The sequence below is a fragment of the Oxyura jamaicensis genome, chromosome 2, assembly GCF_011077185.1.
Source record: "Oxyura jamaicensis isolate SHBP4307 breed ruddy duck chromosome 2, BPBGC_Ojam_1.0, whole genome shotgun sequence".
Classification (NCBI taxonomy): domain Eukaryota; kingdom Metazoa; phylum Chordata; class Aves; order Anseriformes; family Anatidae; genus Oxyura; species Oxyura jamaicensis.
In genome coordinates this window covers 114,343,659-114,360,964 of record NC_048894.1, presented here as the reverse complement: position 1 = coordinate 114,360,964, position 17,306 = coordinate 114,343,659, and the positions used below count along the sequence as shown (strand labels likewise).

At 36.1% G+C, this 17,306-nt stretch overlaps 1 protein-coding gene and 1 long non-coding RNA gene across 6 annotated transcripts in view; both read left to right on the top strand.

Annotated features, from left to right (window-relative positions):
* Positions 1-17,306, top strand: part of NOL4 (nucleolar protein 4) — a 190,992-nt gene that overhangs the window by 107,280 nt on the left and 66,406 nt on the right. The window lies entirely within an intron of this gene.
* On the top strand, positions 6,077-8,647 carry LOC118161996. The gene is made up of 3 exons (XR_004748248.1): positions 6,077-7,988; positions 8,201-8,344; positions 8,453-8,647. It is a non-coding gene; the product is annotated as an uncharacterized LOC118161996 (long non-coding RNA).

Here is a 17,306-nt window from a genome sequence, read left to right as displayed (position 1 = left end):
ATTGTTAATCATTCTCTTTCTTGGCCATTCTAGTTGAGCAAATCATATATCCCCAAATTTTCTCCATCAAATTTTAATGAAAACTTATGACTTATTTAAGTGACTTTAAACTTATTTAAAACTATAGTCTTAAATAAGTTTTATTTAAGACTTATGACTTTAAACTTTTTTAAGACTACAGCTATTCAGAACATTTTTAATAAGGTTAAAATTTCTAGAACAAATGTTCTGAATAGCTGTAGTCTTAGAGTGTGTATACACTCCAGTGCTGGATTTACTCAGTACTTTGACTATTGCACAGTGAGTCCCAAACTGGTGTATGCGAATGGTATTTTCATTTGCTCTAGGGTGCATTGTTCCAGTGAACCTTCTATAAGCAAGTCACCCAAATACTGATAGACACACAAGCTCTCTTGCCTGAGGTACATTACTGCTTCTGCCATTACTCTTGTAAATGCACAAATAAGCTTGGTGAAGGAAGGGAGGAATATTTATGTAGGACTCGTTTGTAGCTACGACAAGAATATAGCCTAATGTTACATTTCCAATTTTAATCAGTTCCAATTCAGATGAAAAAGGAAAAGAAAGTTATTGAAAAGTGTTAAAAATCTGTTTGTAATGAGTTGAGATGACAATCAAAGCTGTCTCATTCTTTGTTATTCTACAAATTTTAAGAGGCCTGAATCATCCCCCACATCTATATCCTCTTTCATCACTCACTGTCATCCTACCCACTCTATACTGCGAACAATATGCAAATTTACCTCCCCTTTTTGTCCTAGTGAAACTCATGTTGATGTTTACAGTTCATTTAAATGTATGATTTATTAAGTATGCAGTAAAGGTTATTAAATATGGAGTGAAGACTTCAGGAATAACACTCCCCGGATAATAATAATAATAATAATAATAATAATAATAATAATGTCAGAGGTTTGTAAGCTAAGTGTAGAGTAAAAGAATGTTTTTGCGGCTGCATTCTAATTTTACAGATGTATTCTACTCTTTTTAAATTTAGAAGTAATTACAGAATGTTTTTAGAAGTAAAAAAAAACATTTGTGTATTAGAATAGAATGGGCTATACAACACCTCAGTGTTTCATACACACTTACATAAACCATTACTACTGGTTTATCTTGTGCAGTATCTTATATGCTAAAGGGTCACAGAATGTTTTACAAGCCCTAGACCTGATCAAGGTGATCCTCTTGTGCTCCCCTGGTGATTCAGGATACTGGGCTCCTCCAGAAGAGTGTTCTGGCTGTTACTGAGCTGAATCATTTTGAACAATGTAGAAAATCTGACTCCTATTTTGTTGCAGTACCCACATGATGCACTTGAGCAAGGCAGTCACAAGGAACTAGCCAGAATTTTATAATTTTCTGCCAAAAAGGAAACAAAATAATAGAAAAAAACAAGCAGGGTTGACAATAAGAGAAAATTATAATTTACTAGGAGCCATGTGTCAACTACACTTTTTACCCAGAACACATCACGTACATGGGGTGTTTGTTGAAGACATCTAGGAATTCTCCCAGCATCTCAGAGCACCCTCACAGCTTCTGACCTCCATCCATTCACAGCTGTACAGTTATCAGACATGATTAGACCTGAGTAATGGCATCATTAGTAGTGATGGGTGAGCAAATGTGTTTAGCGTAACCTCTAATCATGTTTTCATGAGAAAAATCATCTGCAGTGTTCACCAAATATCAAATTTATATGCCACTTACTCTAATGTGGAATTCTTATGATATCTTTATGTGGCTGAACTGAGAAAAGTTACATAAGGAACTAGTGATGAAAATATCTGTTTTCTTAATAAAGGGAAATATATTTTAAATCATTGGGCTAGCATTGCAGGACATAATACATTATGCTTTCTTCAGCTTCTACAATGGCCTATTCAGCCTGCAGAAGATGTTGCTTGCCTGAGCTGGCCAAATATCTGTGAAACCCACAGGCAAAGGGGCGGAACTGGGAAGATTTTTTGGCTGATGTGTTTCCTACCTGCTTTGTATGAATCACCTTTTTAGATACCGCATCATATATGTTTTAATTAACTTGAAGCCCCAGTTTTCCTGGTCAACTTGCATTCATTCAGGCCTGTCACATCAGAGCCAAAAAAATATAACAACCAGCCAAAAAAAAAAACCACACCACAAATGATTTTTTTTTTTTTTTTTTTTTTCATCACATTTTACCTCCTCCACCAAATCACAGATGTCTGAGCTTATTTTTTCCTGGAAACAAACAACTTTCTTACACTGTATTGTAGGTATTTGGTTGTACAACACTATTTTCAAGAAGTTTTCCTTCACAAGTAGTGGTGGGCTTCACCACTTACCAATACAGTTCTGACTGATTATTTTGTACATGCTGCAGAAATATGATCAGATTTGGAGAAAAAAAAAATAGTGTTTCCATGATATTTTCTTTGTAAATCTGACAGGTAATTAGCAAATATTTTATGAAATTGGTTACTTCTTTTTGCAACTCTGATTTTTAGACTATCCATCTTGTCAATACCCATTTTAAGCAGTTATATGTTTATGCTATGTGGAAAGTTTTCTAGATAGAGGCCTCATTGTGAAAGAGTGATGCTGAAACAGGGATAATTAACATTTTCCTAAAATCAGTGCTATCTAATGTACACAGAGAAAATCATTACTGATTTGTAAGGAATATATATATGGGGGGAATAAATCAGGTTCCCCTGTCTGAAAAGACTCTGATGAATAACTGGAGATTAGATAATCCTGTGAACAAATTTTAATTAAACTTTGCAAACTAGTAGGGTTGTTATTTGAAGAATGCTCTATTTAGTCACTTTAGAATATGACTTTAAAAACTGACGTTGACAACAGTCCTTAAACAAGAATTATAACTCAGAGGACAATCTAAACTTTCTCTTTGAACCCTCAGTTTCAGGCATAGAGCATGTGTGGTAACCTCTTCTTTGTGTAAAAAGACCACATTCTCTGTGTGGTGGAGAGGGTTGCCAAATTGTAACATAAGCTTAAAATCTGGTCCAGAATGTTTACCATTAACTAAAAAAATGTTACACAAGGAAGAAATGGGTTTTCACAGTCTTTGATAAATATATATGTATATGTAAGTATGTGTACATTTATGAGTGTATATATGTTTTATATATTTTTATTGAGCTGATATTAGGGAAGTGATCCTCCAATAAGACCCAGATGTTCACAGCAATAGAACTTCCTACAACCATTTAGGGCTACACTGAAATCAGTGAAACATTGCCTAGTTGCAAAAATAGGTACGTCTGTATCTTAACAAGACTGGATCTCTGTACTACAGAAGACTTAAAAAATTACTCACTGTAAATGCTCTGCAAATGCAGTTCTTTGAATTTAAATAGTTAAGCAATGAGATTTTTGATTTCAGATTCTCGTGTTATTGCTTTTTCCTACACCATATATTTTATCTTGAAAACTCATATAACTTTATCTCTTCCACATCATTTATTTCATGAAATATAGCAAGCCCAATACTATTAAATGATTTTGTTCTTTCTGCATTGGGATAGCAATGTTATTGTGATATAGTATGGGAAAATATTTTTTTGAGATAACCAGACATATTTATATTATGCTGTATATTCTACTTAGATTAATAAATAATTCATCATGAGTGCATTGCAAAGGACATTCCTCATGTGTAAAAATTGTTTGGAATTTCCCAGATAGAAACGTACTGCTGGTCATGAATGCCCAGCAGATACAATAAAGTGAGGAAACAAGGAGACACACACCATGTGTCCATTTTGTCCGCATACCTACTAATTGTGGACAGTTGGCTGTCTACTTTTTTTTCTGTCAGACAAAAATCTGTGATGCCGTCTGTCCTTCTGGATGTATGATAGGCCATGTTAATATGCATTATCACAAAATCATAGAATGGCTCTCCTTAGAAGAGACCTTGAAGATCATCTTGTTCCAACCCCTCCTGCCATCCCACTAGATCAGGTTGCACAGGGCCTCTTCCAACCTGGCCTTGAGCACCTCCAGGGATGGGGCATCCACAACCTCTCTGGGCAGCCTGTGCCAGTGCCTCACCACCCTCTGAGTGAAGAATTTCCTCCTAATCTCTAATCTAGATCTCCCCTCTTTTAGTTTAAAACCATTCCCCCTTGTCCTGTCATTATCTGACTGAGCAAAAAGTTGCTCTCCATCTTTTTATAATCCCCCTTTAAGTACTGAAAAGCTGCAATAAATGGTTAAGGTTATGATTTGCTTGGGTGTGTAACTGGCTGCATGGAGAAGTACACAAGATTAGTAATTTTTCTCTAAGTCTGCAGAGAAAACCAATTTTAAAGGAGAGAACAGTAAATAATGATCGCTGCATGCAGTGACCTTCAATTATAATACTGCATTATAATGTGCAGAGCATTATAGTTACAGTGGCTCACAATACTGCAGAGCTTTCATGGAGTTTCTAAATGGAAGTTCTTACTTTCTATTACTCCTTTAATGCTAGACTTTTCAAGTGTTTCTTAAGCTTTTTTATTTTTATTTTTTTATTATTTTTTTTTTTTTCTTCAGCCTGATGTGAATAACAGTATTGTTGTCATAGGCCACTGCCAAGGGCTGTTTGTCCCCAGCTATTGAAACCAAACTATCATTGCACTGGATGCATTTACACTGCTGCAGGTTAGCCTGGCAGGCTATATGTAAGAAAGGTCTCAGTCTAAGGTGGCATTTAGAGACTATAACCTTGCCTGGGATCTGAAAGCCAGAGCATATGTGAGGTGCAGAGTGAAGAGTCATTTGAAATTCCTGCGGGTCAATCTAGGAAAAACTTTAGTCATCTCTTGTGGTTAGTCCAGCTGTAGCGTCTTGCAACATCTATTTTGCTGGGGCTTACCATTACTGAAGGAAAACATATTGAATCCAAGTGGTCTGACTGGGAAAAACAAACAAACAAACAAACAAACAACATAGAAAAAACAGATAAACCTGTTGTAATCTGATACTACGTTAATCCAGTTTCCAGAAGTGCTCGTGAATTTAGCCATAGATCTCTCCGGAGCAAGGTAGAATGAATTTCAGTGTTCCTTTCTTACTCTCTCTCTCTCTCTCTCTCCAGTTTTATCAGCAAAATAATATGAAAGGTTATTTCTAATGTCCAGTGAACATCATCACATCTGACATTGGGTATCTGAGACATGCATAGTGACTGTCTATCTAGTTACTGTATATTTTTTTCTGCAAACCCTGTTTGTATGTTTGCCTTAGGAAATTCTCAGAATGTAATGATAAGATATCATATATATATATATATTTTTTTTTTCCAAAGCAAATGGTGTTCTCAGGAGTTACAGTAGACTTTTATACAGGCCAATAGTAGCTTGTTGAGACACTTAGGATGTAATTAAAAACCAAACACAACAAAATAAAAAAAAAATTCTTGATGAAATGTGAAACTGGTATGCATCTACCTAAGGGGTATACCGTAGGAATTTGGAATGTTTAAGGAGTTTGGATGGTTAAGGAGGAGGAGTTTGGTGTGTTTAAGAACAATGTTGGAGACATTCTTTACTTTTGCTTATTTCTTTCATTTTATTATTAATATTTCATAGTTAAAATGTGTCATTTCTTTTTTAATTTCATCATCATTTATATTCAAGTGCAATGGATGGTTTTCAGAAGAATTGCAGCATTGTTACATAGGGCTTATAGGATATGGTCACCCCAGCTCTAAGGAGGAAGGAAAGCTGGAAAGGGTAAGATAGAAATATCTCCTCTTTCTAAGATACCCTTAAGCTCTGCAGGTTGGCTGTTTTGGTAGAAAAAAAATACCCTTTTGCCCTTCCAGTTTACACTTGCAAGTGTCCATGTTACAGATTATGAATATGGATTAAGAGTTAGTTAAGCCCTAAGAAGGGTGTTTTTGGCAGCAGCTCATCCTCTCCACAGAACTTCTTGCCTGAAGTTAAATCTCACTTCCTGTATCTGGCAAAAAAAAAGTAAACTAGATTTGTTTTGTTTTGTTTTTAGTAGTTATATTTTACTACAGTTCCACAGTCAGATATAAAGTGTTAAGACAATGGCACATTTTACTGACTGCTGTTTTGTTAATGAAAATATCTTAAGAGTCCAGGTGTTTGACAACATTATTATATGGCTTAAACATTAAGCCTAGGACAAGGCTCAGAATGAAATTCTGTTTGCTATTGTAAAGACTAACCTATGAGGAGGGAAACAGTGTTGGCAGGACTTGTTACAATACTTAGTGACATACCATATTTTGAGCAGACAGCAACATAAGAGTGGGGCAGAATACAAATCCATCATGATAATCATTCTGTGGAGCATCAAGACATCAGCCCATCGTAGGCTGTAGCACTACAAGTGTCCAGCCTCATTCCACCATTCCAACCACAACGCCAAGAAGAGGATGGTGACTTCTTCCATCCGCACCGTAATTGTTATCTGATGGATTCCATCATTGCTGCTTTTCATTCCCTGGAAATAGTTTGTACTTTGATTCAAAAGTAGAAGTGATAAAAGATGTGAGCTGAAGGTGAAATCCACCCCTGCAGCAATCATGTGTAGGTGGTGCATGGCTACAATGTCTTTTGGCTTGTATCTTACATCTTCAGTGTGTGAAGGCAGGCTGAAATGTTCCGTTGAACTATGCACATAGTTCTTTCTTTGCTGTGCTTGGATTTGTGCAAAGGTAGAAGGCACACCAGTGTTTTCCACGGTTGCTTGGGAGATACACTGCAATGGAAACAGATAGGACCCTTTTATCCTGCATATGGAACAAATTAATGAAAATTGCAAAAAGTGAATGCAAGGAGTTTTTTGGCCTTCTCCTTGTTTCCTACCCAGTCATCTACACAAGACTGAGAGAAAGTAGCTTGTTTTCTCTTTCCTATTTATGCCTACTTCATACACAGGGTTTCTATAGGTTGGTCTCATTGTAAAGACTGAGTCCTTTATATTTTGCTTTACTATTTTATCAGACACTGTGGGTTTACTTTCCCCTACATTTAGAAAATGAGAAAGTTGAGAAAATCACAGTTTTCTAGATCCAGAAGTCAGCTTATTGGTTGTTAGGAGAAAACTGCATAGTTCTATGAAAAAAAGTCCTTTTCTCTCTCTCTCTCTCTCTCTTTTTTTTTTTTTTTTTTCCTGCCCTTTGATAGGAGAATTGTTATATGCCACTGGGAGGCTTTCTGGTACCAAAATTCGATGTATTTAAAGGATCCTTTTCCTTTAAAAAATAAGTTTGTAAGACTGTCTTTTCCAGACTTGAATGTTCTGGTTTGGGGGTTACCCATAATAAATGTCTAAGCAGACTATTACGAAGAGAAACAACTACAGGTGCATGCAAAAATTAGTGCAGTGTTTGTCAGAAAATATGAATGCTCTAGGATTCTCTAGCAGTCGCATTCATCAAAGCCCTTTGTCTATGATAACATCGGTTCTATGTCTAATTCCTCCCACTGGAAGTACATTTAGTAGCTGTTTTTCATGTTCTGTGAAAACTCTTGAAAATGAAATTGGTTTCCTGCAGGGCATTCATTACAATGATGTAAATCCAGAACAATTAAACTGAAGTTGATGATGTTACTCCAGATTTACATATCTGTAATGGAGAATACAATCTGGCTCCATATGCATATGAAATCCCAGCTAATGTATAACTGGCATGGAAGACAATAATTTTTAATGTGACCTTTTATAAATTTTCTCAGATTTTTTTTTAAAGGAAAAAATGCACTCTGGTCAAGTAGCAGACAGTGGTGCTGTTGATTCCAGATTGCATGTGTATTACTCATAGATCCAGCTGTCTGTCTTCATTCTCATTCACCATGGGAGCCACTGGTCCCTCATACTGAAACAGAAGCAGTTGAACCTGGAGGGGATGCAGGACTTTGTCCAACTTGTTTTTAGTGGCTGGACATCCATTCAGACAAGTGAGAAAGCTCTCAAGTGCAGCAACAATCAATGAGGTAAGGTGTATGAAATTACTATTTTCTTCCCTGTATACGCCAAGCACTTTTTATAATTCAACAGCCTTGGAACCCATGTCTGTACCTTTCAGGAAAATTCCTGTTGACTTGGGTTTGTTCCTGACAGATACCTTCAGGGCTGGGGTTTGTTACAATTAATAATATCTTCACTGCCTAACTCTTGCTTTTGTGTGTCTTTTCTCTTCTCTTAGGAAGGAAATTGAATTTGTGTTCAAGTCCTACTGGGTCAAATGGTTCACAGCAGCTTTTTCTTCTTCTGTTATCACAGCTCCTCTACCAACTAGAGAAAGACTGGGAGAAAATCTTGCTCTTGGAAGATTAAATACTCTTTGATGGTAAATTGAGCAAGATATAATGGGGCAGCAATAATTGCTACCCACTGCAACTGTATTTAGTCTTAATATTATTTACAGCTGATGAACTGTCACTTTTTTATTTTTCAGATAATGGAGGTTGAAGAACTGATCCTCAAAACTGATTTGTGCTGAATGGCTTGATAATCGGCCACTTCCTACACATTGCATTTCTCCAAAACTATACTCTTATTTAAGAAGTTGATAATCCCCAAACTCTATTCCTAATTTTTTCTTATGGTATTGAATTATTTTCTATAAACCAAGGCAGCTGCTGAGGAAAGAAGTCAAAGATTTTTTTTTTTCCTTTTTTTTTCTTTAATGACTTTTATACCAACATGTTGCTGAGATTTTTAAATAAATACATTTGTGGTTAGCTCTTACAGACATCTCCCTTTCTGATCTTGTATTTTTGTTGAATGAATGCCAGTAGTCAAATGTCTTGCCACATATTTGACACACCTTCAAACATACTGTGCTTTTGTGTGCTCTCCTTTTTCTCTCTATAGCAGTTCCTGGGAATAATCGGGCACAACAGAACATTCAATGCCTCTTTTAGATCCTCACTTATTCAGGGAACTGGATTTGCAAGGTGACATGAGAGTGGTTTTAATATTAGAGGAAGGAAAGAGGGAGAAGTAAAATTCACCTTTAAAACTATTTAATAATTCTGCTCTCTTTTATCTTTCTTTTTGTTGCTTGTTTTGTATCCCTCCTTTCACTGCTTTACCTTTTTCTGTTAATTATCCTCTATTCTCCTCTACTTGCTTCCATTTTCCAAGGAAGACCTAGCTAAAAATTTTACTTATGAACAAAATGGTAGATGTAGGTAATAATATCAGTTACCAAAAAAGAGGACTGCAAGGAATCACCAGAGTTACTGAGACCCCTCCTCTGGAAATGGCAACCTATGTTATAGATATTTAGTCCAAGAGGGTCTACAGCAGTTTAGCTCACTGAAAGCCACAACATCCATGAAGTTATCATTAATAACCTTCAGCCTTATAAGAAACAACAGTGGTGCAGCTGTAACATGCCACAGGAAAAAAAGTGAGGTACTGAAGTCATCGCTGATGCCCTAGATCCCTGCAGCAGCAAGTGATTTGCTAGGTGAATTTCCCAGATGGTCCCTTTCATTTCCTACCATTTCCTTCCATTTGAGGGAATCAAAACCAACAACCTCCAATAATCCTTATCACTTTGTTTGGAGTTTTGTCTGTCCTACATTTCATCAAAACATACTACCTTACATTTCACTTCTAACAGTGACCAATTTTGAATACTTAAATACATGACAAAACACAGTTACGTTGTTTACAGAGGCAGAGAGGGGATGGTGATGCAGGTAAGCAGTGGAAGCTGTGAAATGTGTGCTCTGTAAATTTAACACAACTAAACAACATTGATCAAATAATCTTTCAAAACACATGGCAACAAATAAGCCACTGAGGGTTATGTAGATTAATGAACAGTATTCTTTTGCAAGCACAAAAAAAAAATCCTGGAAACTGGATTTGAGAAGTACGTAAACAGACAACATTTATTTTTCACTGGGCATTGATGACAAAGTATGAAAGCATAACCAATTATGAAAATATTCTGCCAAAGGCAGGGGTCTATAACTGTTGTGAGTTTTCATTCCAAACATAGAAGTGTGACATAACATGAAATGTTTTAATATTGGTTGAATTCTATATACATCTGTTAGCATACTAAGCTGCTGCTTCTTGGAGCTCACAGTATTTCTGTATACTCCAGCTGTTGCTTGGATATTTATGTGGTGCAACCAAGTATTTCCCATGCTCAGCTGTTTTGGTCCCATATTGTCATTCTAGACGTTCCTTTGCAGCTATTCAGTCAGTTTTCTTGATTCTTCCCATCATGAAGATGCCATGAGCTACTCCCTGGATCTGATGCGTAGCAACACATGCTGTTCTGTTCATATATGTACATACATACACAGAAACACATACATATATATTGATGTATATGTGCATATATATATATTTATATATCCTTTTTTTTTCCATTGTCTGATGAGAACAGTCCTATCCGGTGGCTGTGACTTGAAGTTGAAGGCATCATACAGAAGAATCAAAAGCATACGAAGTTCGCACATCTCTTGTTGTTGAGGCACCTGCTATGGCACACACCTAATCTTAGTGGACAGGTGCTCCATTAGACAAGAGTGTGTGATTGTCTTTCCTTTGTATTTTATTTAAAGTCAGAATGTGATCTTGTATGTTGCTTCTGACTATTTTATATTCAGTGCTTGGGTAGAGGACATGATGTAGTGTTTCCTCCTTTCATGTTTCTCATGACATTTGGGAATTGTCTGACTCCATCAGGAAGATCCATTGCAGAACTCTTTGGAATTTCTGCCCTGTATATTCTGCCTTTGTGTTCCTGTGCTGTGCTGTGTCTCAGGCTGAATGAGAGAATCTGCAAGAGAAGTGGGGAAAGGTGAGTTGATTTCCTTAGTAGTTAGCATGAATGGCTCCAGTATGGCATATCCTCAGTACTCAGTGTTATACTATGAGCTCCATGTGAGTGCTCAAAAGACCACATAGATATTCTTTTGACCTTTTGTACTGAATCAGTGATATTTATTTTTTTGTCCACACCCACCCCAACCCCACCATCTTTGTACAGTTAGTCATAAGCTCTTAAAAAATCTTTTACAGATGGAACTCCGTGGGACAGGGCCTGGATCAAAAGTTGTATTGAAAAAATAAAATAAAGGTTTTAAAACTTCCTGTTTCCCTCAGTGTGGTTGCTTAGAGGGAGTAACTGTATTTAGTGGAAAAGAAGTCAGATGACTCTGGGTCATGTGTACCACCTTGTACTCTTTGGTCTTAGACAGGAGGTGGAGGAACAGAGGAATGAGATGCAGGCATCTTGTGGAATATGCTTCTTGTGTTAATGTGCCTTAAGGATAACTGTCTCACAAGGCTGATGCTTCTGTGTGAAGTAATTCATCAAATGTTTTTTGAAATCCACCTCTATACATAATAATGCAATTAAATGTCCATTCTGCCTTCAGGAAACACGTACAACTTTACATAATATTGAAAAAAGATTTTGGAAGCTATAGTGGATTTGAATATGTGATAAAACACTGAGAAGCTGAAAAACTTGCTACACAAGGATGGAATTACATTATTAGAGATAAAGCAAAGTGGCAACTTCACAGATCTCATTGGTTCTTACTAATTAGTAGATTGTCTTTTATTTTAGAAGACAGTTACTAAAAGACTCAATGGATGAAATTTATTTATTTTTTAAATCAGGTTGGAATTAAGATAAACAATTTTTACAATGTTTGTAAACAACCATTCCTATGAAAGTAGCTGATTATTACATGAAAATATTCTGTGTAAGATAGTTGTTATTTTTATTGTTTTTTCTACTTCATGAGCAAATCATTTGGCATGATTGTCATGTAGGAAAAGGGTGAAAAGTATTTCCTCCTGTTCAAAAATTACCAGGTGATGTTCTCAGTGCAGACTTTCTCTTCTGGCCTTAAAAACCATGTATATGCAGAAGTGTAAATGCTGAAAAGGCTTTTAACCTCTCAAACTGCCTGTTCCCTGGCATAAGGTTTTGAAAAACCCAGTCTTGGTGCCTATATCTCACAGACCTTAGTAGATCTGTATGTAGATCCTGCATGCATATGGTTTGGGAAAAAAAACACAGGACAGGATATTTATTTTTGCTGCAGTCACTATGCCAATCTGTGATGATTCTTACTAGTATAAGAGGTAAGTAATTTTTAAGACTATCTCTAAACTGTGTTGAGATCACCTTTTATCTTCTTTATTTTTCCCTTTCTACTTATTTTTTATTTTTCCCACACAGGAAATTAACAGGGAGTATGCTGCTTTGCTTTCACTCTTTTTCTATAGTTAGATTTTTTAAACGTATTTAATGCTCACTCTCTAATGATGTTTACAGTGCTAACAACTTATATCTAGGTCTGTATATATGAAATTAGCAAATTAAAAATGAATTTAGGCTTTTGAATCTACCATTTCACTGTGAGGCACTTGGTTATCTTTACTTGAACTATTCTGCCCATATGAGGTAGGCAGTGCCAGTGAACTTTTGCTTCACTTCTTGTCTTTTGCTAGTAGAGAATTAAGTACCTTAACCTTTATATGATGCTACTTTTTACTTTTGTCATTTAAAATCTATAACTTATACAATTATTTTAATTTTTAGGATATACTATTTCTAATAAGATAATTCTGTGCATAACTTTATACAGCAGTAATGAGAAATCTATACCTTAACTGATATGTTAATTGCCAGGGGTTCCTGTATCTTAATTATTTGCATTTACATAAAATGTATGGGATTCTCAAAACATCAATAAGAATAAATCAACTTAGTATTGGTTTGCTCCTGTGAAGCAGGTATATTCCATCATCATCTATTCATTAGTAAATACAGGCATGAACATAATTCACTGACTTTCACAAAGCCAACAGAATCCATATGAAAGCTAGAAAAGTAATTTGTTTCCTATGTGCAATTCCTGAACATTAATCACAGTACCAATACTTATTTCCAGATATCGCTGTTCAGTTTTGGTGGAGACAGTTTGCTGTTCAGTTTTGGTAGAGGCAGAGATAATTTCTATTGAATAGCTGTTGGAAAGGTTCCTCTGGTTTTGTTAGCATGACTAAAATTTAAATTAGTTTTTTTTTAAAAAAAAATATGTTAATTTATGCTTTGCCAGAATTGTAAGCATGGCAATTTCACTGATTCTTTGAAAAATCTGTTTAGCCTTCATCATGAAAATATATGTATGTATATACAAGAAATTTTATGGACTATATTAATGATAGTTAAGTGAATAAATCTTACTTGTCTTCAAGTTATATATTTACATTAAATGTATTCATATACCTTCCCTGTAGGGTGTATTCACGTAATAAAAAAGTTAACAGCTGTGGCAGTTCATCCTGGTTTAGGTGGCAGGATGGGATCCAGTTGCATAGACCCGGGCATTTAGTACCTTTGTAGACATGCTAGGGTAATCTGTGCCCAGCATGCACCTCTCTGGAAGGATGTGTGTCTCACACTGTCATCGTGGCATATCTCCCAGCAATGTATAGTACTCTTATCCCATCTTAAAACAGAAGTGGGGCTCTGTTGTCTTTAAGATAGTCATCTGTTTCTCTTTTAGGCTTCTGTCTTGGCATCTGTGTGAGTTTGGAGTATTTTTGTATAAACTGCAGTTAATTCCATTTACCTTGATGCCATAGTTTTTTTTTTTTTTAATGTTAAAAATAATAATAATAATTCATTTATTAGTTTTTATATTCCTGAGGACAGAATATTTGGCCTCTGAACTTCTTTAAATATTTTTCGGAAGTGGCCCTGGCCTTACAGACTTGGACAAGGTACAGCCATTATTTCGCTGATTGCATCATTGATTGAACTAAGTAATTACTTGAGTAAGTAGCCAAAACTGAGAGAATTGCAGAATAATGAGATGGCAGAAGCATCAGAATGATTGTTTGAAGCTGTATAGCAGTGTGATTTGACAGGTAAATTCTGTTTAATTATGAAAAAAAATAAGGACAAAATGAAGATAATAGTTCAAATCACTGAAGCATTGAACTTTACATCTAGGTTTTTAATTTATGTACAAAGTGTGAGTGTGTGTGTGCATGTGTGTATGTGGATCTAAGAAATTGTTTGACTTCCTCCTTAAATATTACTTCTTACCATACAATCTTTATTTTGTGGTGCAGGTATATATAGCTTGCTTGGCTGAGTGCTCTCCAGATTGCTAAATATATGTCCTGCTTAATAAGCATATTTACTTTCCATGTATTTCTGGCAAGTGCTTTTGACAGTGTGCCTTTATGCACACCTTTAAATTACAGATTCTTTTTCCAGCAGACTACTTTCTAAACTTACATACTTAGCCACTACAGACACATATCTAATGTTGGCACCAAGAGATCCTCAAGCAGTGTATATCATTTATGCATTTTACAGGGGCTGGGCACTGTTCACTGTTATACAGTGAATACTGGGCAAGTGTTAACTGAAACATATAACATAGAAAACATAAAAATATTGAAAAAATAATAGCTCTTTAAATTATTATTTTTATTTTTTATTTTAAATAACTAAGAATGTACAGAGCTGGGGACAAGAATGAACCTCGGCTTTCTTCCTTCTTCTTTGAAATGGCTTTGTGTCATTAGGATGTGAAATTTCCATTGCCATACAGGTCCTTTTTTTCCCTCAGTTCATGATTTGCTGCATGATTACTTACTGAGAGAAAGCTCAATCCACTTTGTATGCTGGTCTTCTCTTCATGTAGAATTATCCCAACAGGTGTTCTCATGAGTTTCAATATCACTTCTTACGCTTGTGCCAGAAACAGAAGTTTCCCCTGTTGCCTCTGCTACAGTACATGAAAGCAAAACCCAACCGAAGAGTCAGAAAAGCTGCCTGTTCTAAACCCAGTTCACAGCCCAAGTCTTACCTTATCACTGCCTTAGCTCAGTGACCTTTTCTTGTCATTGTTCATTCCAGAAAAAAAAAAGTTCAGAAAGAGAATTTATTGACTATAACAAGTGATGAGATTGGCAAGAATAGAGGAGATTTCCTATCTGATCTTAGAAGCACACGTTTAAGGTCATTGCTTTACCTTTGAAAAAATATCAAAATTTCTGAACCTGTGGAGAAACTGGTATACTATTATGGAGAATTTAATTTAGTAAATAGCATCCAAAATGCAATTAATAGAATTTTCACTGACCAGAATTGCTACAGATTTTGTTGAAGCTGGGACTAGACTATATTTGAATAACATATAATTTTAATTAAATGTAATTATATTGTTATAATATTTTCACATTATATTTTTAAGGGAGTTATTCCAACAGTTCTTCTAAGTAAAGAACAAGGAAAAAAAGGATCCTGTGTGTAGCAGTTCAAAAGCAAGACTGGCAGCAGAGCACTGAAGAGAAATATTTCTGCAAATGGCACATCCATGTTTAGAGTAGACTTGAACATCAGCATTGTCAGAGGACATCAAGAGCAAGGCTCCTCCATCAGGGAAGGCAATCAGGGAGCTGAGGGTGGCTGTGACACAAGGGTCCTGTGGGCCAAGCCCAGTCCCACAGCACCCCACAGCCAGTAGGGCAGGGCTGACGGCAATAGCAGGTCCCACCAACAGCCCAGCAGCTAGCAACAAGCAAGAGGGGATGGGCAGGTTCCTGCTCAGCGTGGGAAGGGCAGGCAGCAAGGCAGGACCAGCCAGGATGACACTGAGCCCCACCTGCCCATGGTGTAGCTGGTGCTGGTGGCTCAGACTTGAGCTTCACTGGGGCTCCTGGACAGAGGCTGTGGGATGGGGGTCCTGACAGAGGTGGTCAGGGCAAATAAGGCTTGATGGTCCTGATAAGGATAGGGATTAATAACAGGAAATGTTAGTGGGTTTTAAGCAGCAGTGGGGAAGAGAAGGGAAGGGAAGGAAAGGGAAAGGAAGGGAAAAAAGGGAAAAGGAAAAAGAAGAAAAGAGAAAAGTGAAGAAATAGAGAAAGACAGACCAAGTCATGCAGTGCTCCATCTTGAGAAGAGACATGTGCAATTATGATATATTTTCTTATTTATTATAACAAGATGATAAATATGTATTACTTGTTTAAGATATTAGCATATTAGAAAATGTTTTGGGAATGCTGGCAGGGGAAATATTTCCTGGTGGCCCTTGGTGAGCAACACCATCTGGAGTTAGTGATGGATCAGAACAGAAGGTACTCCATGTCTTTGAAGTCTTACAGCTGGATGATTTTACTCCATTTGTTTTGTAAGGTGAGAGTGGACCTGCCAAATTGCAGTGATATTTTTTTTGTAATTCCACTTTTGGCAAAGTATTGTAAAAAAAGGTAGATTTAGTATAGAAATATATTCCTTCTTCTCTCTGGAGTTTGTCTGAAGGATGGCTTGCAGGATTTTTTTTTTTTTCAAATCAAGAATTCTGATGCAGTAAAATGGGGTGGTTTGGCAAGCAGGGCTGTAAGCTCTTCTCCAATTTTCTTACATTGACAACAATGTTAAGGAGAATATTTTGTGTTTCTTCACTGAGTTCTGAAAAGCTGAATGGTAAATGGTAGAAATTTTTGCTTTCAGCTTGTAAATCTGTTCGGGTTTTTGTGTGTGTTTTTAAAGAAAGCTAAGGCTGTCCTAAAACTCATGTGGAACTTTGATTAAGTATATCACTCAGAATTTATTAGCAATTAAAAACTATTGGATGGTCCATTTGCCACATGTAATGTCTTCAGAGGCATTGAAAGGCAATGCATTAAAAGGAATGTGGCTGTGTGCAGACTTACTGCTTCATATATTGGTTAACCTCTCATAGGCTTGATAAATAAAAGCAGCTACTGGGAAAGTTGGATCTTTTTAAAAACACCACCTTATCAAATCATTTTCATGAAAGCTATTTCATGCTTTCAACAGATTTTGTATAACCATCGCTTTACATTTCTAGCCTTCAATCAAACTGTGAAGTTAAATTATGTTAAATAAATAAATAAAGATTATCTCCCAGACCTATTCAGTATTGTGAACTACGTAATAGTGCCACAGAATATATTCATACTTATACATATATCTAAAAAATAATAATAATACACCTCAAAGTGCTATGGAAGTGGTTAATAAATATAGGATTCTTCATGGATACCTCCCACACACCACTTTGAAATTCATTCTACCTAGAGCAAAAAAATTCAAAATACTTGTTAGATCTTTTCAGAGCATAACTTTCCATAAAAATATGTTCGGATGTGAAGTGTTCTTTAGAAATTTTATGCCAGACTGTTCTTGTTTTACTCATAACCCAAGTAAGAAATATTTTTTTTACGACTTGGTTACAAGGAGGAGTTTTATCCCCCAAAAATACTGTTTTGCT